Source organism: Acinonyx jubatus, chromosome A2, assembly GCF_027475565.1.
Source record: "Acinonyx jubatus isolate Ajub_Pintada_27869175 chromosome A2, VMU_Ajub_asm_v1.0, whole genome shotgun sequence".
Taxonomy (NCBI): Eukaryota; Metazoa; Chordata; class Mammalia; order Carnivora; family Felidae; genus Acinonyx; species Acinonyx jubatus.
The window spans coordinates 129574288-129598786 of NC_069383.1; the positions used below are offsets into that span (position 1 = coordinate 129574288).

At 38.3% G+C, this 24499-nt stretch overlaps 1 protein-coding gene across 2 annotated transcripts in view; it reads left to right on the forward strand.

The window, feature by feature from the left end:
- LOC113593602 (transport and Golgi organization protein 1 homolog) overlaps positions 1–24499 on the forward strand; it is an 88993-nt gene that overhangs the window by 38098 nt on the left and 26396 nt on the right. Inside the window, exons 6-7 of one of the 2 annotated variants that reach the window (XR_008297049.1) lie at positions 6981–7112; positions 8042–11565. The gene's annotated coding sequence lies outside the window, so the exon portion shown is untranslated. Of the gene's footprint in view, positions 1–6980; positions 7113–8041; positions 11566–24499 lie in introns of those variants that run through there. The other variant, XR_008297050.1, reaches the window with a different exon arrangement.

The following is a 24499-nucleotide window of genomic DNA, read 5'->3' on the forward strand; positions in this document are numbered from 1 at the left end:
GTCAGGGGATCCAGCTCAGCCTGAGATTCTCTTTCTCTCTCTATCAAAAATAAATAAACAAACATTTAAAAACAAAATAAAAAGTACTCACAAGTTAGTTCATAGGCTTAGGTAACTAACTATAAGTCCAGTGATGGGTTTGGCTTCAGGAACAGGCGATTCCAGGAGATCAAACAATATCGCCAGATACGACCACCGGTCAGACCTCATTTCTCTTCTCGTGGCATTTTGGCTTTATTTCTATAAAGATTCCTTCCACCAGTGAGGGAGGAAAACTTCTAGCAGCCCAAATCTATATCTGTACAGTCTATAATTCAAAGACAGAGACATGCTTTCTCTCTCCTAACATTCATTTGTCAGTCACATGAAAGAACTTTTATTAATGTTTCCAGGGCTCACACGCATATCTCTGGAAGAATTAGGAGGTTAGGAGGATGGGGTTCTATGATTGGCCCAGACTTTAATATGTGCTCACCTCTGAAGACAGAGATAAAATAGACCACACTTGTGACTCCCCTTCTAATTTTTCATGGAGTGAAAGTGGGTACTAAAGAAAAAACTGCTGCATTTTAATTTACAATATTTTTATGACCAATATACATATACTTCATAATACCAAAAAAAAAGGAGCATGAAAATCACCTGCAATGCTACCATACACAGAGATTGCAAGAGAAAAATGCATGTGTATATTTTCAGTTTGGAAATAGGATTGAAAAAGGAAAAAGGTACAAGTTTTTAAGTTCAATATATATTTGGGGTGCCCGGGTGGCTCAATCAGTTAAGGGTCTGACACTTGATTTCAGCTCAGCTCATGATCTCACGGTTAGTTAGTTCAAGCACCACGTTGGGCTCTGTGCTGACAATGCGGAGGCTGCTTGGGATTCTCTCTCTTCTCTCTCTCTGCCTATCCCCGGCTAACGTGTGCTCTCTCTCTCTCTCTCTAAATAAATAAATAAATAAACATTGAAAATTTTTAATAAAATAAATTAATATATAGTCAACCATTTCCTCCCATTGCAAAATATTCTCCATAACCTAACTGTAATGACTGGTTCAAAGAGCAATCTTGGGAGATGCTCACAAACTTTCCTCTTCCATAAGAGTAATTTTGATCTTCTTTTTGTAGGTGAAGTTACTATTTTCTCTGCAGCGTGCCTTGGTGTTTAGGTAAGGCTATAGGGTGGACGCTGAGCATCTCATGGAAAGCCTTTACTTCCCTATGCCCCCAAATAAATTCATATTCAAATATTGAATCTGGGGAAAGATTACAGACATACCAGCATGTGCCCGGACTTGCAGAGGTTTGAAAGAAAGCTTGGCTGGAGGCCCGTCTCGCTCCTGCCATGTGGCTGAGCAGGCTGTGAGGCTAGAACCTCACACGTGCATGAATGCCGGAAGCGGTGAGCATGGTGAGCAATATCCTGACTTGATTATTTCAGATTCTTGTTACTTGTTAAATAATGGAACAGGAACAATCCACAGCAGGCGTCCTTGAAGTTACAGGGAGCCAGTCATGCCTAGGAGAAAAAGTCTGTGAAAATGTCCTTCTTTCCTTGCACAAATACAGCCAGATGCGAAGACCTTCAGTGAAAGTCTTCCCGATTGAGCTATGGAAATGGATGCGTAGCATGTGCTCCGTTGTGAGACAGGATTCTCTTAAGCGGTATGCCGGTAAATGTTCAGCAACAAAATAAAGAAAACAAAACAGTATTTCTAAGCGTTTGCCAATATCTATGGTATAAATACTCCCGCAATGTTTAGTTTTCAATTGTCAACCTGACATCACTGAATGTGGTTTTAGGAAGAGAATCAGGCATTTGACTTCGATCACTTGGCAAAAGCGTGCAGCAGCACAACATTGATTCAGCCCTTCCCTTCAACCACGTGTTTAGTGAGTTCCTCTGCGGTGTCAGACCTGGTGCTGGCCTCTGGGGGTTCAATAGTGAGCAAAACACACACATAGTTCCCGCTCACTTGGATTTGTAACGTAGTAGAGAAGAGAGACGTGAATCAAACATTCACTAAAATAAAAGTCACACTAAAGCAGGTACTAAGAGGTTGTTACCTTGTCTGGGATCAGAGAAGACTCCCCTGACTGTTATTTGTCTGCATGCCAGGGTAGGATACTGGTTTCAAGCCAGAGGGAAAAGCAGCTTCTAATATCTGGGCGTCACCCCTTTTCTCTTGATAACCAGATCCTTGTATTAAATCCCCATATCTGAAATATCTAGGGTGGATTCTCTTTTCCTGACTAGACTCTAGATGATGTACTGAGGAAGTACATTTGAATTGAAATCTGTGAATATCTTACATTGGCTTTCTCCTCAAGCATCGAAACCTTGAGACAAGGATTTGAAGAAAAAGTAGGGGAGTGGAGAAGTAAGACAAGGGACAGAAGGAAGTAATTAAAGCATGCGTTATCAAGCAAACTAGCACCGTGAGCATCTTGAGCTGAATTCTACCTGGGACTCTCAAAGAGTGTGTTGAAAATGCCCCTCAGACTTATTTAAGGAGAGAGACAACTCCCACCAGCCATCTGTTGAGGGCTGCTTCTGAGGGGTGTAATTCCCCAGCATTTTTGGCATGCAGTACAAATGGAAAGTGTGCACACTTGTGGCCAAGGAAGACCACAGGCAAGGAGACTCAGGGATGGCATTTCGAAGTCGGGTCAACTGGATTAGAAATGGTCAGTGCCAAAGGGATTTGTGCAGGGCACTGATAATGTCTGCTACAAATAAGTAAAAATAAATTGGTGTGTGTAGAACCATGTGAACACCTTTGTAGAAAATGTATTCAAAGCTGTTGAGAGTTGGCTCAAATACTACAAGTATGCATAAGTAGTTCATCATTCTATACCGGGCTTCAGCTAAATATGTTTGGACACCACTGTAATAATAGCAGCCCTAAACCAACCTGAGTTATATTGCTACCCACAGATAGCTCTTGAAATTTCCAACCTTTGACCTTTGAAAATGTGCAGTTGGTAAGGATGTGTTGTATTAATATCATGTGTCAACCTTCTCTCTGACATTTCCCTCTTTCACTAAAGCCTTTTATTTTGTCTCCAAACTACCTTCACTTCCTCTGCCTATACGTTTTCACAAACTCTTCTACCTTTCTAGGATGCTTCTGCCTTCCTCCTCCACCCTCCCCCACACGCAAAATCACACAATCTGTCCGGTGAACCCCCATTCATTTTTCCATACCCAGGTCCAGCATCAGCCCCTCTGTAAAGCTTGCTCTGAGCCTCAGGATCAGATAAGCTTAGCTTTCCTACACTCCATTTTACATAGCAGCATGTGGTCAAGAACAAGAACTTTAGAAACAAACTACCCTCCCTTTTTATTCAGGTAAAGTTGATGGGACACAAAATTAACCATCTTAAAATGTGCAATTCAGTAGAATTAGTACATTCACAATGTTTTGCAACCATCATCTCTAACCAGTTCCAAAACATTTTTAACACCCTAAAAGGAAACCCTGTACCCATGAAACCAGTAACTGCTAAGAGTTCATTTATCCTGGATATTTCTTAAAAATGGAATTATACCAATATGCAACTGGCGTTTGTGTCTCACTTCTTTCACTTGGCATGTTTTCCAGGTTCCCCCATGTTGTAGCCTATGTTAGTACTTCATTTTTATGACTGAAGAATATTCCCTTGTATGGATATGCATACCCTTGTATGGATTCCCTTGTATGTATGTACAAATAGGTTTGAAAACCTATTTCCAATACTTCTGGGTATCCACTTAGGAGTGGGATTTCTGACTCACATGGAAATTCTATGTTTAACTTTTTGAAGAACCATTGAACTCTTTTTCACAGTAGTTACACCATTTTACATTCCCAACTTCGAGGTAAGAGGGTTTAATTTCTAGAACTGCCCAGTCTTGAATATCGGTCCAGCTGCATACTAGCTGTGCAGTCTTGGGCAAGTTACTTTCTGTGCCCAATTTCTATCATAAATAAAGAAGAGTAGAATTGTACCTACCTTATATGATTGTTTGAAGGATTGATTAAGTGTATAAGTGTATGTAAAACACCTAAATACTGCCTGGTCCATAGGAAGCACCAAGTGTTAGCTATTTTAGTTATTTACTGCTGTTAGAGCACTCATTATTCTCCATGAAAACTCAAAACATATCTCCACTTTTTAGCAGCATACCTAGCAAACAGAATATAGTCAACAAGTGTTTGGAGATTGAAATGGATGGTAAAAGCTAAGGAACTTTTCAAAAATAAGTAGGTAGAAATTTAAGCCATATTAAATATTGAAATATATAGCAACAAGTATTTAAACTGTGTGATACTCACATAATAATAGATACATAGATATGTATTTTGTAGGTAACAATCAAGTGGTCCATGATAGACCATACTATATAAGTTTTTTTCTTCAAAAAAAATGTTAATGTTTATTTATTTTTGAGAGAGAGAGAGAAAGAGAGCAGGGGCAAGAGAGGTGCAGAGAGAGAGAGAGGAAGACACAGAACTCAAAGCAGGCTCCAGGCTCCACACTGTCAGCACAGAGCCTGATGCAAGGCTGAAACTCATGAACTGTGAGATCATGACCTGAGTCAAAGCTGGATGCTTAACTGACTGAGCCACCCAGGCACCCCTATAAGTTCTTAATATATGGCAGGCGTATGATAAATTATAAAGAAGTATGAATTATAAAAAGTTCTGTATCTAACACCATATACCAGGGTCAATCCAGATGAATGTGAATTTTTATTTAAAATTAAATTACACAAAATTACAAGAAAATTTAGGCAGGGGCACCTGGGTGGCTCAGTTGGTTGAGCATCCCACTTTGGCTCAGGTCCTGATCTCATGGTCTGTGAGTTCGAGTCCCAGGTCGGGCTCTGTGCTGACAACTCAGAGCCTGGAGCCTGCTTCAGATTCTGTGTCTCCCCCTCTCTGCCCCTCCCCCCTCATGTTCTGTCTCTTTATCTCTCTCTGTCAAAAATAAATAAACATTAAAAAAAATTTTTTAAAGAAAATTTAGGCAAATATATTTGTCTCTCTACCTGTGGAGATAAAAGTATGGAACAAATCTCAAAGGAAGAGATTTGTTATTATAACAGAAAAAGGCTCTGCTCTTCAAAAAATAAATGAAATAAAAAGGCAAGCAAACAGAAAAAAATAACATAAATATTACAAAGTGTTTATATCCTTAACATAGAAAGAACTGTTATAAGTCATTAAGGAAAACAGCATGGTAGTAATAGAAAAATAGGGGAAAAAGTAGTGTTTTAAAATAATTTCCAAAGGAAAAATAATAACCAAAAAACAAATTTAAAAAAATCATGAAAATGAAAATATCTTATTTTATTAAGAAACAAAGAAATGTGAATTAAAGGAGAAGGCATTTTTACCCAATAAATTAACTGGACTTTAGACACTGATAAGCCTCAGTGACAGTGTGGGTACACTGAGATGGGGCTGTCACATATTGCTGATCGCTGTGCAAATTGTTGCAAATTTTCTGGAAATTCTAGAACTTCTTTTAATACAGTCTTATATTCTTGTTTATGCCTGGTTTCTTCTACAAGTTTAATGTTTTTGAGATTCATCCATGTTATTGTGTATATCAGAAGTCCTTTCTTTTAGTTGTGAAGCAATGTTCTGTAGTGTGAATACACAACAAATTGTTTATCCATTACTATTGGTGAACATTTGGGTGGCTTCTAATTTGGGGCTATTACAGATAAAGCCCGTTATGAACATTCTTGAACAACTCCTTATTTGGACACATGTTTCATTGGGGGGGGGGGGCGGTAAATACCTAAGAATGAAATTGTTATATTGTATGGTAAATATACATTGCAGTTTATAAGAAACTGTCAAACTATTTTCCATTTTCTGAAATATTCGACTAATTTATATTTCTACCAATAAGGTATGAGAGTTGAAGGAGTTCCATTTCTTCACCAACACTTAGTATTGTCAGTCTCTTAATTTACGCAATCTATTCGTTGTGGGTTTTTTAAAATGTTTATTTAGTTTTGAGTGGGGGGGAGAGAATGCGAGTGGGGGAGGGACAGAGAAGGGGAGACAGAGGATCCCAAGTGGGCTCCACGCTTACAGCACAGAGCCCAGTGCAGGGCTCAAACTCTTGAACCATGAGATCATGACCTGAGCTGAAGTCAGGGGCTTAATCGACTGAGCCACCCAGCTGCCCCAGGATTTTTTTGTTTTAAAGTAAGAATATTTTTTGGGTGGTGTTGTGTTTGTCATATTGCCTCCCATCTTGGCCATGATGTCTGGTTGTTTCATTCTTAACAGACTAAAGGCAGAGCAAGTTCAGGTGGCCAAAACCTTATCTTTCCAACGTTTCATCAATTGGTTCATCTACTGAAGGCCTTTGACTGAATCAATTATTTTATTAGGGAGTACAAAATGATAATTTAAAAAATTCTCTCATTCTTTCCATATTTTTACCTAGAAGGTTCCCATAAACCACAACTTTCACATACTGACCATAGCTATTTTGTTGCCCTGAAAGAGCATCTACACAGGAAACAGGAAAAATCCTTATCTTTCTCTTAAGTTGCCAATAAATGGAATTGTCAATAATTTTTTTGAAGAGTTTTCTCTTGACTTGGGAAAATGTTCACAATCTAATGTTGAGTAAGCAAAGCAGGATAAAGCTATATTTAGTAAGAGCATTCGTTTTCTCTGCTTTATGGGATTATAGGTAGTTCTTATTTAAACTACACTTACTATATTTTCCTAGTTTCAATAACGAGCAATACTTACAAAATCTGTCCAAAAAAGTTATTATAAGTTTGCTGACTTATTCGATGGATGGCTGGATCAAGTTTTTTCAACATTTCCCATTTTCACAGCTGTTTGAGGCTGTGTAGTGCACATATTATAAAGGGAGTGAAGAGCATTAGACAGGGAAAAGGCAGAGGTTCCATTAAGCCAGCTCTTGAGTTTCTCCGATCTAATCCATTTTCTTCCTTTAGGTCCTGACATCTTTTAAGAAGTGAGATAGAACGGGCTGGACTATAAATAAAACTGCTGCTGGCAAGAAGAAAACATGAGGGGTTGCTACCATAAAATCCCACCATGAAAACTTGAAAAGAAAAATGCCTCAGGTAAAAGGCCTATGTTCCTGCTTGTTGATAAGTAAAGATATTTAGAGACATAACATCACCTCTGATCTCTCTAATGTTTTTATAGCTCATGCTGATATTTAGGTATTTGGGATATGTCAAAATCCTATTCTGTTACACACTGAATCGGTCAACATGCTCCAAAGAGTGCCATTTACTGTTGTGTGTGTGCCTTTTAAGTGTTCAAATCTTTGCACCAAAATGAATTCCACTTTATAAGAAAACAACTCAGTGAGGGATCTTTATGCGAGACAAATACTGATTGGAAAATATGGCTTCCTTTGATCCAGGCACCCAGGTCTTCCCTGGAGCCATGGCTTATTTATGGAAGTTGAAGGCTAGCATTTTCACCTTTAGCATTTGATTGTCAGAATCTCAGCCTGGCATACAAAAATCTGAACTCACATTTTTTCCCCCTCTACAGGCTATTTGTTCTTTAGTGCAGCTTTCATTTCTCTTTGGACACATTCTCTTTGGCCGATTCAGCACCATTAGACTACAAAATGCCTCAAAGCATCAAATGATGTTTATTGAGATTGACAATCTCTGGGAAGCAGGCTTTCATTGTGGTTTGACTGAATTGAGTATTTCCCCCATGACAGTCACCCATGCAATTATTTGATCAGAGAGAGGCTTCATGCTGTTTACCAGCGTGGTGATCCCAGAAGTGAACATCATGAAAGGATTTCTCATTTTAGAGAAAAATACTGATATTTCAAGTGGCTACTATAAGCTAGACTTTTTTGTTGTGGCTATTTGTTTGTTTTCCTCCAGCAACCATATCCAGTTTTCCTCTAAAGAATGAGCACTCCACATTTGTAGTCATGAGGTTTAGGTATGACTGACTTCATCTTTCTGGGGATGGGCTTCCATAGCTTTCAAATAAATGTACTTCTTTTCTCTTACTATAGTGATTGATTTGAGAAGAGGCAGGTAAATAAAGCACACTGATTCCAGGTACTGAGAGAAGTTATCTCCTTCTTCCATGGAAACCACCAGAGGACAGAACTTTCTTTTGGCTAGACAGTAAAGCATGAGGATGTATGGCCTAGAACTTCCTCAGCAATTGTTGAAAGATGAGGTGAGCCATTCTGGGAACACGGTCAATGCCCAGAGGAGGCACACGACACAGAGGTAGATTACTCGTGACTCCATAAACTCTGGACCAAAGCTCCTCCGGATGTTTTACAGTGAGTGAGCCATTAAATGTGTCTATATTTCTTAAGCTAAGTTGGATTGAGTTTCCTGTTGTTTGCAATCCAAGATTCTTAGCTAATGAGGAGAAGTCAGTCTAATGTTGGCTCCTTTGGCAAGGCCAACACAGGAGTTCAGGCTACTGATTGTGTTTATAAGGAGTTCAGAATCAGGAAAGACGAATACTTGGTGAAAGAGGTAAAAATATTAGTTATATCTTGGGGAAAGGCACAAGGGAGCTTTCCGGGTGGCTGGAAATGCTCTGCATCTTGACCTGGAGAGTGGTTACACAGGTGTAGACATATATAAATATTCATTAATCTGTACACTTAGCATTTGCACATAATATCACTGCATATCACTGCACATATATTATACCTCAACTTAAAAAAATCTTTAGCTAATTGAGAAAGAATATTTGACCAAAAATGGCGGCCAGACTGAATTGTTGTTGTAGCTTCCAATAGTACCAAGAAGCAAATTGCTTTATCAAACTTCAACAAAAAACCATGTCATCAGATGCATGTCTGGCAGGAGGGTATCTGTAGATGCATGACATAATTTAGATGCACACACTTTGGGAAAAATCTCTGTATACACATCCATACATACATCCATATACAATACACATCTTAGGTGCATATGTAGCCTGTATTATATATGTGCATGTATATGTATAAATGTACATTTTTGAATCTATATGCTCCTAGTATGTGTGTATGTGTGTACATATATATACACATATGTATATACACACATACACATACATTTTGAGGAATACACACACAAACACACATGTATACACACATATACATAATACATTTGAGGAACATACAGAGTCAAACCAAGATGTAGTGACCAAAAAGAACTGTGCTATGAAATAATTTAGTGTTCACTCTTGAAATCATTTTTTTTTTTTTTTGGTCAAAGGGCAGGAGTAGATGTCATAACTTTGAGCTTGTATTGTTTCCAAAAGAAAGAAACAATACAATTCACTGGCATACTCAGTTGCTTCCAAACAAGGCTCGCCTCTGACAGACAAGTGACTCACAAATTCATCTTTTTACATGAAATTTATGTTGCACTTAATTTTTCTCAGGGCCAAAGCTATAAATAGAAATCAGGTCATTGTATCATGACAATAAAATTATGATTATTTATGCACATTGGAGATGAGAAAGCGACTTGCCTTCATAAATTACCTTTTTTCCATGATTCATTGAATTCTTCCCGACCCATGAATAATGAGGTCCCTAATTTCCTACAAAGAATTGGAGAAATGAAGACAAATTGAGGGTGGGAGGAGCCCGGAGGAAAATTATTAAATTAGGGATTTACATTTTTACATAGTAAGTGTATGGAGAATGTTCCATGGCCGTCTGTACTAAATCGATGCTGCGTAATGTGGAAAATAGCAGCCTGATGATTCTTTATTTCCCTTGACAAGTGTAAATGCTGTTATTCTAACCATGGCACCGAATACTTTTTTGGAGACTGCTTGTTATATTAAAAAAAAAAAGCCTCCTTTAAGAAGCTCTTATGTTAGTAGCATGTGCAATCCTACCAGCTTTCATACACCCTCAGCAAAAGTCTGTTTTGCCTGTCACAGGCTCTCTTTGCTCCTGACTGCAAAATAAGCATTTAAAAATGGGGTTTTTATTAAAATCATGAAATGTTCAAATAAAATTGGACTCTACTCTGTGAAATGCAACATTCACCACTGGAAAAAGTCCATGAACAAGAATAGTCCAATGTTATTATATAACATCATGGAAAGAAGAAAGAAATGTTGACCATTTTTCTTAAACTATGTACCAATAAATTCCTTAAAATGTAAGCTGCCGGAGTCATCCTCTGTCTCCTCTAGAGAATGAGAAATAAGGATGAAAAGCATTAATAGAAGAGAAATGAGTAACACTGTTATAAAATAATATCACCATTTTATTATCCCAATAAATTCTAAAAGTGTCATCATCATTTCCAATTTTATAGAAGGGCTGCAGTGTGATAAAATACAAAACAAATATGAGATTTCTTTCATTTTAAAAGTACTATTGGATCCACTATAGATAGAATTTTATTTTTTTTTCTCCAACAAAAGGAAAACAGTAAGTGCAGTGAAACGGAGATCCTTGTTTAATTAAAAAAAAAAAAAAGAGGATTTTCTGCTCTCACACTGTAAGATCTTTGCATTTCAGACTCTACTAACATGACATTCATCATCATTTGGGTAAGTACTTAGTTAAAGTCTTCCCTTGTGGCTTCAGACTGAGAACAGCATCTGATCAGCAGCCTTGGTTTCACACTGGCACAACTTCTCATTAAAATACATATGAAGACGTGGTGTGAGGTGAAAAACCAGGGCAATAACCCAAACTAGGACTGATGGCCAACCTAAGCCAATATTTTATATAAATTCCCACTTACTTAGTAATGCCTTTTTAATAGGATGTGAATGACCTTTATCTGTCAGACCTCTCTGAAATACCAGATTAGACATTTTAGTAAACTAAGCTATGTCCCCTGCCTCCACCCTACAGGTGTTCTTTTGGAAGCAGACATTGGTGGCATTCTCCTTCCGTTCTTTCTAGCTCCCTCTCTACCCCAGTAAGGTCTCTCTCTTTGACATCGGATAATAGATGAAAGCTTCCAGCAATCAAATGGGAGAAGACAAAGGAAATGCCCCCCTGGTACTAGCTGAAAATTGTACTTGTTCATTTATTTCATGAAACACTTGGCAGTGGTAATAGGCTAAGATCACATCGTGCTGCCAGAGATGCACTTGATGCAGGCATCGATAATGGAGCTGGAAGCTGTACGTGTGAATTTATTTTCCCAGGTTATATCTTAGTCCTTCATCAAGGCTATTCACACAGAATAAGAGCCTGTAGTAAGACACTCATATGTTGAGGCACCTGGCTGGCTCAGTTGGTAGAGCATGTGACTCTTGATCTCAGGGTTCTTGATCTCAGGTGAGTTCGAGGCCCATGTTGGGTGAAGAGATTACTGAAAAATACAATCTTAAAAAAAGACCCTTGTATGTTTATAGCATACAACCGGGAGTATGGATTGAGTGGCAATCCCTACACCCTGGTGAATAGCAAACAAAAGATCAGATGGACTCTGTCATTCCTATAGGCAAAAAACAGACAACCTCAAAACCCCCCAGGAATTTATGAAAAATATGGCAGGAAAGGAAAAGAAACCATTACCCTAGAAACTCAGAACTAGCCTCTGAAAATGATTCACCACAAAAGCAGGGTGAAAAATTTAGAAAATCGGCATCCTTACTTGAACCACAAGAAGTCTGCCATGAGGAAATCATACTGAAATGAAAATAAGATGGAACACAATGAAACATGAGATTAAGGGGCTAAAGAGGGACAAGGAGAAAATTAAAATTGCAATGGCAGAATGAAAAACTTGTGAGAGGATCAAAATGAAGATAGTCACTGTTGAAAATTAAATCATTGTGGGGGGAGATGAGGTTAAGACACTCTTCCATTCTCAGAAGCAAAGGACAAAGACATTAAGACAATTCAGTGAATTTGGAATGGAGATTATACTTAATCATTTACAGGTACTTCTGAGGAAAGAGCCAGACTATTTTGAAAAGAAGAAATCCTGCATAAGTTTAAGGAAGTAAACCTTCTATGACTGAAAGAAAACAACCAATAGCGAACCCTGTGTATAAAGCTGTGAAAGAGGTTGCCATTGTTTAAGTTAACCAGCATGTGCCTGGAGACTTTTTGAGTTGCAAGAATAAATATATACATCCTAAGAGAGCCTAGCAAGGTAGTGGGATGAGGTGGGGTTGTGGTGGGAAGAGGCCAAGTACAGGTAACACAAAAATTGAATTTAACACCAGATGTCTCCTTAGCAGGAAATATGAATGTCTGTAGTATTTTATAGAGAAAATATTTTAATACAAAATTGGCCCTAAAAGGGTAACATATATCTTTATTAATCATTTCTTCAAATTGTCTTTGTGACCCGAGAAATATCTAGGGAAAGGCTATTTTATAGAACTGCTCAACCTTCCCCTGAAGGCCAGAGGTGAGGAAAAGGGCAAAGAAGAGAAGGCCTTTGACTTTTTAGAGATGTCAACCAATGAAAGACAAAACTGCAAGCTGCAAAATAAAATATGTGCCTTGGGACACCTGGGTGGCTCAGTTGGTTGACGGGCCAAATCTCGGTTTCAGCTCAGCTCATGATTTCATGATCTGTGGGATCAAGCCCCGCGTCAGGCTTCAGGCTTTGCACTGACAATGTGGAGCCTGCTTGGGATTCTCTTTCTCTTCCTCTCTCTCTCTCTGCCCCTCTCCAGCTCATGCGTGTGTGTGTACTCTCTCTCTATCTCCAACTAAATAAACATTTTTTTATAGTGCATTTATTTGGGGTCTTAAAGATTGCAATCCAAGAGGGGCGCCTGGGTGGCTCAGTCGGTTAAGTGTCCAACTTCGGCTCAGGTCATGATCTCGCGGTCCGTGAGTTTGAGCCCCGCGTCAGGATCCGTGCTGACAGCTCAGAGCCTGGAGCCTGTTTCTGATTCTGTGTCTCCCTCTCTCTCTGACCCTCCCCCGTTCATGCTCTGTCTCTCTCTGTCTCAAAAATAAATAAACATAAAAAAAAAAAAAGATTGCAATCCAAGAGACACAGATTCCACTGAAATCAAAAGCATGTTCTGGGGTGACAAAGAGGTTAGAGCTTTTGAAGAGCAAAGAGGAAATTTATATAAGTTGTTTTGAATGAAATGAAACAGGTGGTGGTATAGCTACAGTTACACTAATCTATAGGTGGCTGGTTGCTAGGGCTAGTGTCAGGTGGAAAGTTCATTTGTGTCCATTCTTACCTATAGCAGATAATCTTGGCTTTGGGCTGAGTTCAGAAAAATTTCTGAGAATTTGAGATGGAAGACATGTATAAGTCCCACCTCCTCAATGTCCTCCTGGCTCCATTTTAAATAACCCTCTTAGCATTGCTTACTCCATTTTTTTCTGGGTTGTCAAAGAGGACAACCAATATTTTCCTAACAGTTCCGTGATGATTAATTTTATGTGTTAACTTGAATGGGCTAAGGAAGCCCAGACAGCTGATAAAATATTATTTCTGGGTGTATGTGTGAGGGTATTTTAGAAGAAATTAACATTTGAATAGCTGAACCAAGTACAGATGGCTCTCCTAAAAATGAGTGGGTGTCATCCAACTTGTTGAGGGCCTAAAAAGAACAAAAAAGTGGAAGGATGGTGAATTCTTTCTGCCAGAACTAATACATCCATCTTCTCCTGGACTGGGACATTGGCAGTCCTGGATCCCACCCTTTGAGACCTGAATTCTTAATCATTTACAGGTCCTTCTGAGGACTGAATTCTACCATTGGCTTTCCTGGTTCTTCAGCTTCCACGTGGATTTCTCAGCCTCCATGTTTGCATGAGGTTATTCCTATAATACATCTCGTCTTGTATGTATGTATGTATCCCATTTGCTCTTTGTCTCTAAAGAACTCTGAAAAGAACTCTGAATTGAACAAGTTCTATAACGTGTTTGGTATGGAAGTTGCAAGGGGGTGGGTGGGGAAGAGAATTCTTTCTTTTGCATTATACAAATGCCAACACGTGGTTTCTGCTGTCTCAATGTTTTCAGCACAAAGACCTGACACTCTCTATTTTCACACTCTTTAATTTTTGAAAAAAGGGTTTGGATAATTGGTAGTTTTCTCCTTAACTGTTTCACAGAAGGTAACAGTGAAGCCTTCTGACCTTAGGCTTTTCAACATAAGGTTTTTATTCATCAATTTGATTTCTTTATGTAGGTCCATGAAGATTTTCTTTTTTTCATATTTTTTTAATGTTTGTTTATTTTTGGGGAGAGAGACAGAGTGCAAGCGGGGGAGGGGCAGAGAAAGAGGGAGACAAAGAATCTGAAGCAGGATCCAGGCTCCTAGCTGTCAGCACAGAGCCCAACACGGGACTCGAACCCAAGAACCACGAGGTTGTGATGTGAGCTGAAGTTAGACACTTAAGAGACTGAGCCCAGATTTTCTATTTCTTTTCAAGTCAGTTATGATCACTTGTATCTTTCTCAGAATTCACCAATTTGTATACAGGAGTACTGATGCATAGGGGCACTTGTGCCCCAATGTTTATAGCAGTACTCTCAACAATAGCCAAACTGTGGAAAGAGCCTAAATGTCCATCAAGTGATGAATGGATAAAGAAATTGTGGTTTATATACACAATGGAATACTGCATGGCAATGAGAAAGAATGAAATATGGCCCTTTGTAGCAATGTGGATGGAACTGGAGAGTGTGATGCTAAGTGAAATAAGCCATACAGAGAAAGACAGATACCATATGTGTTGACTCTTATGTGGATATCCTGAGAAACTTAACAGAAACCCATGGGGGAGGGGAAGGGAAAAAAAAAAGAGGTTAGAGTGGGAGAAAGCCACAGCATAAGAGACTCTTAAAAACTGAGAACAAACTGAGGGTTGATGGGGGGTGGGAGGGAGGGGAGTGTAAGTGATGAGTATTGAAGAGGGCAAGTTTTGGGATAAGCACTGGGTGTTGTTTGGAAACCAATTTGACAATAAATTTCATATATTAAAAAAAATAAAAAAATAAAAAATAAAAAAAGAATACACCAATTTCTACAAAGACAGAGTTGTATTTAACAGACTTATACATGGAATTGTACATAACATTCTCATATAGTCTTTTAATGTTTGTAGAGTAGATAGCATGACACTTCTTTCATTTCTTATTTCGATCATTTTTGTCTCCTCTCTTCATCTCTTCATTAGTAACTAAAGGCTTATCAATTTTGTTAATCTTTCTAAAATGCACACTTTCAGTTTCCTTGAATTTCTTTATTGTTTTTCCATTTTCTATTGCATTGACTGCTGCTCACTTTTTCTTTTTGTTCTTCTTTTTTAAATTTCTTAAGATGGAAGCTTCTATTATTGATTTGACACCTTTTTTATGGGTTCTGTTGTATTTTTTTTTTTTTTGAGAGAAAGTGCGCATGCGTACGCATGATGGGGAAAGAAGCAGAGGGAGAGGGAGAGAAAGGGCCCCAAGCAGGCTCCATGCCTAGTGCAGAGCCAGGTGCAGGGCTCCATCAGACCAACATGAGATCACAGCCCGAGCTGAAATCAACTGACTGGGCCACGCAGGTGCCCCCTTTTATAAGCATTTGATGCTATAAATTTCTAAGTTCTCCCTTCTCTGCACCCACAGGTTTTTGATATTTTATACCTTTACTTCCATTCAGTAAAAAGATTTTCTAATTTCTTATGAGTTTTTTATAAGTATGTTATTTAATTTCTAAATATTTGGAGATTACTCAAATTTCTTTCTGTTGAGTTCTTAAGTGTAATTATTTTGTAGTCAGAGTATGTACTTCAAATGATTCCTAACATTTAAAATTGATTGAAACTGTTTTAGTCCTTAGCATATGGTCTATACTAGAAAAGGTTCCATGTGCACTTGAAAGGAATGTGTATTCTTTTGTCGTTGGGTAGCATATTCTATAAATGTCAGTGAGGTCAAGTGCTTGAAAGTGTTCAGATTTTCATTATTCTTGCTAACAAGATTTTCTGTCTTATTCTATTAGTTATTTACAATGGGATATTGAAATCTCCAACTATAACTTTCAAAGTTTTGGTTCCTCCTTTCACTTCTGTCAGTTTTTGCTTCGTGTATTCTGGACATCCTTTGTCAGGTACATATACATTTATAATTGTAATACTGTCATCATATATTGACCATTTTACCACTATTAAACCTTTCTTTTTATCTCTAGCAATATTTCTTGTCTTAAAGTCTATTTTGTCTGATATTAATATTACCACTCCAGCTCTCTGATGGTTACTACTTGCATTCAGTGTTACAGTGACCGCTTTATTCAATCTTAAATTATTTAAGAAGTTAAGAGAAAAATCTACCCACATCATCTTTTATATTTACCATTTCTTGTGCTTTTTTTTTTTACCTTCTCAAGGATTTGAATTACTGCCTGAAGGTATTTGCTCTCAGCCTAAAGCACTTCCTCTAGCATATCTTGTAGAGCAGGCCTATCTCAATGGATGCTCTCTGCCTTTGTTTACCTGGATTTGTTTCTGTTTGGCCTTCATTGTTCAAAAACAATTTTAGTGGATGTAAAATTCTTAGTTGATAAGCATTTCCTCTGAGCAGTTTGAGGCCTTCTGGCCTCCATTTTTCCTGATAAGTAGTCAACAGTTAGTTGGATTGTTTGACTCTATGTAATGAGTCCTTTTATTCTTGATGCTTTTGAGAACTTTTCTTTGTCTTTCTAGACGAGAATTTCCCTGCTAATCTACTTAGAGCTCCTGGCAAGTCTTGGATCTATAGATAAATACTTTTCATTAAATCTGGAAAGTGTTAGGCCATTATTTCTTCAAATTTTTTTTCTGCCCTTTTTTACTTCTCCTCTCTCTCTGGGGTACCCATTTTTCACTTGTTAATGCACTTGATGTTGTCCCATAGATCTCCAAGGCTTTCATTTTTCTTCAATCTTTTTTCTCTCTGTCTTCTAGACTGAATCAGTTCTACTGATTTTTATGCAAGTTCACTTTTTCTTCTGCCTTCTCAATTTTGCTATTGTGTCAATTTGGTGAGTTTTTCATTATGATTATTGTATTTTTCAACTTTAACACTCCTACGTTTTTCTTTTCTTTTTCTTTTTTTTTTCAAGTAGGCTCTAAGCCCAACATGGGGCTCAAACTCACGTGACCCAGAGATCAAGAGTCACATGCAGTCACATGTTCAGAGCACCCGGGTGGCTCAGTCAGTTAAGTGTCAGACTCTGGGTCTCTGCTTACATGGTTTGTGAGATTGAACCTATGTCAGGCTCTGTGCTATTAGTGCAGAATTCTCTCTCCTCCTCTCTCTGCCCCTCCCCTGCTCTCTCTGTCTCAAAATAAATAACCATTTAAAAAAATAGTCACAAGCTGTATTGACTGAGCCTGCTAGGTGTCCCTCCATTTGTTTCTTTTTAATAGATTCTGTTCCATTGTTGATATTCCCTATTGTTGAGTTATGGTCATCACATTTTCCTTTGTTCTTTAAACATGGCTTCTTTTAATTATTTGAACATACTTGTAATAGTTTCATTGAGTTAATCCAGCACCTAGACCCATGAAGAGACAGTTTCTACTAATTACTTTTTGTCTTGAATATGGGTCACCCTCTCCTGGTTTTCTAGTTCTCACAATTTAAAAACTGGATATTTTAGATAATTTATTATAGCAACACTGGATTGTAATTTTCCTTTTTTCCTATGGTGAGTTTTATTTGCTAATGTTTGTTTCTTGCTGTTTAAAGCAACTTGCCTGTACTTAATCTATAGAATTAGATTATTACCTCACAATGTGCAGCCTCTGATGCCTCTGTTCAGTTTTTCTTTATTTTCTTTGTTTAGCTTATGTCTACATAACCTAGCGTTCAACCAGCGATCGGCCAGTGGTTGTGCCAAATATCTTAAGCTCAAAAGGCTTCCACCATCTGCTTGTGGATCTGTGTTTGGTTTGAGGCAAGCATTCAAAATGTAGGCAATATTCAAGTCTGCCCTAACATTTGCTTTCCACCGACTCTCAGTTCTCCCATTGTGCATAAGAATAGGCTCCCAGACAGCCAGTGATCTGTAGAATGGTTATTAAACCTTTCAATGGCTAACTCATATCCCTATTAAAGTTTTTGATAGTCCTTCAGTCTATCATTCCCTTCCCCCCAGAGGGACTGAAATCCTGGGCTCAGAGAGAGGGCTCTAGCCCTTTCCCATTCACCCCAGTTGCCAATTTTCCACTCTCTGCTCGCAATCAAGTTAGCCTGCTCCTCTTGCAACAAGGCTGTCAGTTTTCATGGTCAGTCTCATCTGATAGAATTGGTGTGCTGGCCAATCTGGGGTGGGGTGTGGGAGTAGCCACAGGCAAGAAAGCCACAGACTTCTACTGTTCTTACTCGAAGGTCAGCAGTTTTTCATGAATATATGCTTTTCAAATTGTTGTTTCCTTTTGGTCCATTTCCAGAGCCCCAAAATGACTGTTTTTGACAATTTTGCCTAGTTTTGTAGGTTTTGTTGTTGCTGTTTTTGAAAGAGGATTTATCAAGCTACTCACTACTTCAAAACCAGAATCTACACAACCTCCACCTCCCTGTGTTTTTCAGTCTTTGCTTCCAGGCTACGCTTGACCATCGCATTGTCAGAGCAAATCCTAGGACACACACAACTCTTTCTAGGGCAGATTCTTAGTTGAAAACCTTTTATTGTCACTTGTTGATTCCCAAGTAATTGTGTAACCCGTATGAGATCCGCATCTTCTCCAGCCCTCTTAGTTTGCCCTTCCCTGCTTCCCCTGCACAAGCAAATGTCCTACTATCCCCCAAACAGAGAAGAATGATGGAACATTGATGAGAACCTTCTTAGGAAAGATTGTATAGAAGATTTTTTTTTTTTAATCACACACCACTCAGCAAAAAGCCATAGTAAATCCTCTTTCACTAGTCAGTTCTAATCTCATCAAAGTCCCACTTTGCAAGACTGCAGGGGGATATTCCACCCTCACCTTTTCTCTAAATAGTGTTGAGTCCTGTTACTACTCTTCTCAAGATTATCCATCTGCCAACACATACCAGATCTAACTTCTTCCTTCCCTTAATTGTGCAGACTAGCTTCCCTTTTCCTTGTGAAAACTGGACTCAAATTCTAAACCTAGATTCAAAGGCTTGCAATTGGTTTCATCAAAAAATCTTCTAAAGACTGTTGGATCTCTCTCTACAGAGATTTTGTACCACAAGATCAGTACATAAAATGTTTTCAAGTGTTAAGTTATTTTAAATTTTTTTTAACGTTTATTCATCTTTGAGAGACAGAGACAGAGCATGAGCGGGGAAGGGGCAGAGAGAAGGAGACACAGAATCTGAAGCAGGTTCCAGGCTCTGAACTGTCAGCACAGAGCCCAACCTGGGGCTCGAACTCACAAACTGCGAGATCATGACCTGACCCAAAGTCGGACGCTCAACCGACTGAGCCACCCAGGTGCCCCTAGTGTTAAGTTATTTTAAAAATCACATTCTATCACCTCATACTTGGCAGACAGTCCAATTCTTAGTTTGTTAAGAAGTTTGAGGTCATTTGACCTGAACCCCTTCATCTACCTGTCAGCTTGTGATTAACACCTATCCCTTATGCTTTCCTTGGGTCCCAAAGAAAGGAAAATGGCTCTCTACATCAATGTTTAGAGTCCCTACCTACATACTGGTTAATGTTCTTTTAGTTTCATTTAACTTACTGTACCTCTGGATAGTTTAAGCAAAGACTGATTTATACAAGAATGTCAGAAAAAAGAAAAGAAAGACCTACTAAGGACCTCGGCAGTAGAGCATGTGGTTCTTTCCTCAGGGATGGTGTCATAAAATGATGGAAGGAAGTATCTGCTTAAGTTTCAAATCTCAGAAGAAACAATCTGATTGGCTAGCTTGTTTCAGAAGCCCTTTCATTGACCAATCACAGTGGAGTGAGATGAGGTTGGGGTCTGTCACTGAAAGAAAGGGGAGCAAAGGTGCTGGATAGATAAGGGTAGTACTATAGTAGAAATAGACCTAGAGGGTGTTGAGCTAGGTGAAATAAGGCAGAGAAAGACAAATACCATATGATTTCACTTATATGTGGAATCTAAAAAACAAAACAAATGTACAAACAAAAACAGAAACAGACCCATAAATCCGGAGAACATACTGGTGGTTGCCAGAGGGGAGGAAGGGGGAGGAATAGGCAAGATAGAAGGGATTAAGAGGTACAAACTTCCCATCATAAAATAAATAATTCATAATGATGAAAAGTATGGCATAGGCAATAGAGTCAATGATATAATAACATTGTGTGATGACATAAATACACAATAAATACACTTATTGTGGTGAATGTTACATAACATATAGAATTATTAAATTTCTATGTTGACCACCTGAAACTAATATAACATCATATATCCATTATACTTCAATAATAAAAATTTTAAAAAATATACAACTGCAGTGATACTGACAAACTCTTCCCTCCTGACTTTCCCTCAATCATCAGTGTCTCTCTTTCAATTGGTTATTTCTTCTTGTCTTCAAATAAGTGCAGATACCCCTTAGCTTGAAAGAGAATTTTTCTAACTTTGTAACCTTCACTTCTCATCTTATTTTTTTCCCCTTCTTTTCATCAGGTTCCCAGGCAGCTGATTTACTCTCTGAAGAAAGCTTGCTTATATTGTTCCTCTTCACCTTCTTTGCTATCTCAAACCCTCTCTTTTTTCCAGAAAGTCTTCAGAAAGCTTTTCCTCCATCCCTGTTGACCCCAATCAAAAAATTCTAAAACACCATTTGGTTTCAGCAACATTATTAACTATGTTAGATGCTGTTTATTTGAATTTTTATGGATTTTATAGCTTGTTTTTAATTTTACTTGTTTTCTTTTTTGTTACTGTTTTTTTTTTAATTTTTTTTTTTAACATTTATTTATTTTTGAGACAGAGAGAGACAGAGCATGAACGGGGGGAGGGCCAGAGAGAGAGGGAGACACAGAATCTGAAGCAGGCTCCAGGCTCTGAGCTGTCAGCACAGAGCCTGATGTGGGGCTCGAACTCACGGACCGTGAGATCGTGACCTGAGTGAAGTCGGACGCTCAACCGACTGAGCCACCCAGGCGCCCCTGTTACTGTTTTATAGTTAAGAATAATAGGGAGTTTATAACATGCTTTTATGTTTGTACATATTTAAATAGTATTATAGTAAAAATAATTCAGGTAAACCCTGGGAGTCTGATAGAACACTTTTCTTTAAAAAAGGTCTTAAGTTTCAGGAAATGTAGGTCTATGGTGTCAATTTATTGCTTAATCACAGTATTTCCTGGTAGGTTATTGAAACTCACTTAGTGATAGTCCCCACAAAGGTACTATAAATTCTTCAAAGGTAGTGAAAATGAGGTCTGTATTTCTTTGTGTATCTTCCTCGAAATATCTAGCAGCATCTCAAAACCAGATTTTATTGAGTGAACTCATAGAAACTTTGATTCTTAAGAGTAGTTATGAAATTTTTTTAGTGATAAGAACTATCTTTTTTTTTTTAACTTTTACTCATTTCTTTGAGACAGAGAGAGACAGAGCACAAATGGTGGAGGGGCAAAGAGAGGGAGACACAGGATCCAAAGCAGGCCCCAGGCTCTGACCTGCCAGCACAGAACCCAACCCAGGACTTGAACCCACGAACCACGAGATCATGACCTGATCCGAAGTTGGGTGCTTAACTGACTGAGTCACCCAGACTCCTCAAGAGATAAGAACTATCTTTTACTGAGTCCTGCCTTTTATTCAGCACCAGGAATTGTACTAGTGCTTTAGACTATCTGAGTCTTCACAATGAACAAATAGAATAGATCTAATGAAGATAACCATTTTACAGATGAGAAAACTGAGGCTCAGAGAGATTAAATAAATTGCCTACGGCCATATACCTAGTAAATACTAGAGCTGCAATCGCATATGAAATGATTGTTAGAGAACTAAGTGCAAGACTCTTACAGCATAAGTCTCATGATAATTTAAAACTATATTTTGTAAGATTTATATTCAGTCCTTAGTCTGTAAGAATATAGCTACGTTTCTTTTTTTCACTGAATACTTGACAAATGGTAAAAACTTAGTCTGTGTTTATATAGTCATGGATGCATTTCCCCTCACTACATTTTGTACTCTTACTACCAGAAATTTATTTATACTCATTTAGTCAAACAACTTTGTTTAACTTTGCACTTGATAAGAGGATATTTTAATATTTTGGGCTGTATTTTGTAATACAGGAAATGCCATGCCAACACATCATTAACAGCACATTTCTGCCCATTGACTTTCCATCTGGAGCAAGGAAATATGTGTTGTGGTAAGTACTGTACAGAGAATCAATGTTGCTAATATTTCAACCAGTGAGTAGCCATATAAAACACTGTAAACAGAACCTTAGTGTAAATGGAATAGGCATGTCTCAGCTCAATCTTTGCCTGATAATTGCTGCATGTATCAATTTTTAAGCAATTATACATTATAAAAAATCATTCCCAAGACTTTAACTCCAGGACTTTAAAATCTTGATGACTTTGTTTCACATTCTCAATGGCACAGATTAGCTAATCGGAGGAAGAGAGGGCTTTGTGGTTAGTGCACAGTAACGTATAGCTTGGCCATGGTTGGGTTGTCCACTCCTTATGGCTGTATTCAAACATGTGGTCAAAACCACTGCGCCCCATCAATGATGCTACTCTTGCTCATTTTTGAAGAGCAAGCTTAAGAGTTAGAGTAACCCTTATTCTAAAGAATAAATATTTAAAGAGGAGGCATTGACCTTTCATGGTGTAAGAAAAAGAATCCAAAATTCTTATCATGGTCTAGAAGTTCCTGCTTACTCTAGACCAACCCGGGTAGCATTCTTGGCCTCTCCTTGACAACCTATGTAAAAACTGCTGTTTCCTCTGCCTGAAGCTCTCCACCATTCCTCTCCCTGTCCCCTGTTATCCCTACTCATTCCTCAGATCTCAGCTTAAGGGTTACTACCTCAGAGAAGCCCTCCCCAACTAAGTCTAGACTCTCATCATAGACTTTCATTGCAAGCTGAACTCTTATTTGGTAGCACTTATGAGTAGAATTAGATACTTATTTTGACAGCAGGTGCTTTGTCTGACAAAAGATCAGATGTTCTCTAGGATCTACCTGGAGAGGGAGAGAAAGAAGGGGGGAGAGACACAGAGACAGAGACTTCTTGAGAAGGGGAAAGGAGAGGGAGAAAAGTATGGAATAGCTGTGCAGGGAGAAGAAAAGACAGATAGATGACGGGCCTCAGAGAGGAAAAGAAGTCTTAGCTGCTAGGGATCCAACCCATTAATTAATTTTGTGTGGTCCAACCTACATTTCTTGCTTATGACAGAGGCTGCTACTGTGTACCAGCACCTTCATTCTCCTCTTATTCTGGGCACACAGTTAGCCTACATTTCTCAGCCTCCCTTGCTCTTAAGTGATACCATGTAACTGAGTCCCAGCCAATGGGATATGGACAGAAGGGATGTGTATTTCCAGATGTGGCTCCCTAGTACTCCATTGGACCTTTCCAGGTCCTCTCTCTTTGCTCTTTGATGGGTAGTGAACAGAATTCATCAGAGGATGTGAGACCTAGAGCAACTCTTAGCTAGAATGAACCTACGTCCCTGAATCAACTTGTGGAAGGCCACCTAGTGAAGACCCAACTGGTCTATGAAATGAGTGAAAAACAAACTTTTACTTTGTTAGGCCACTGAAGATTTAGTGTTTGTGTTAGCAGCTAACTTTCACTTCCATAATACACCTCAATATTTTCATATAATATACCTTTCTTTGGCTTATATTAGTTTGAAGCATCCTAATTATTACCAAATAGCAAAAATTAACTGGTAAAATACTTATAAAGCTTTTAATCATTACTATCAAGATAGCTTTATATTTATTACCAATATATAGGCTTACTATATAATATATGTAATTATATATATAATTTTGTATAATATCTATATGGATACATATATATATATATATATATATAGAGAGAGAGAGAGAGAGAGAGAAATATTCCTGTTATGTATTACTATGGGAAAGACAAATTTAGAATCAGTGATACTAACTCAGCAAGAGTGAAACATAAAATCTATTACTGTGTAACTGAAAGAAATCAAAAAGCCAAATTAGATGACCAGTAAAATAGTCTGCAAATACTTATTGAGCTATTATACGTGTGTGTGTGTGTGTGTGTGTGTGTGTGCATGTGTGCGTGTTTCTAATACACAGCCAGGTTGGGGGCCATTGATCCACAAGGACACACACCAAACCATTGGCAGTGTTTATTGCTGGGGAGGCCTAGAAAGGAAGAATGCTTGCATTCTTCTGTTATCACAACTTGTATTATCACATGGTTCTGCATTCTTGTTCCAAAAAGCATGTTCCTAAAATTAAGTTTTTGCTTAGGTAATATTTGCATGTGAGGCAAAATTGAAGATACAGAAGGGTTGTACTAAGAAATGAGCCTCTCTGAGCTCTCTTGTTTGTAAGGGACCCATTTCACCTTCCAATCTGAACCTCAGCAAAAGCTAC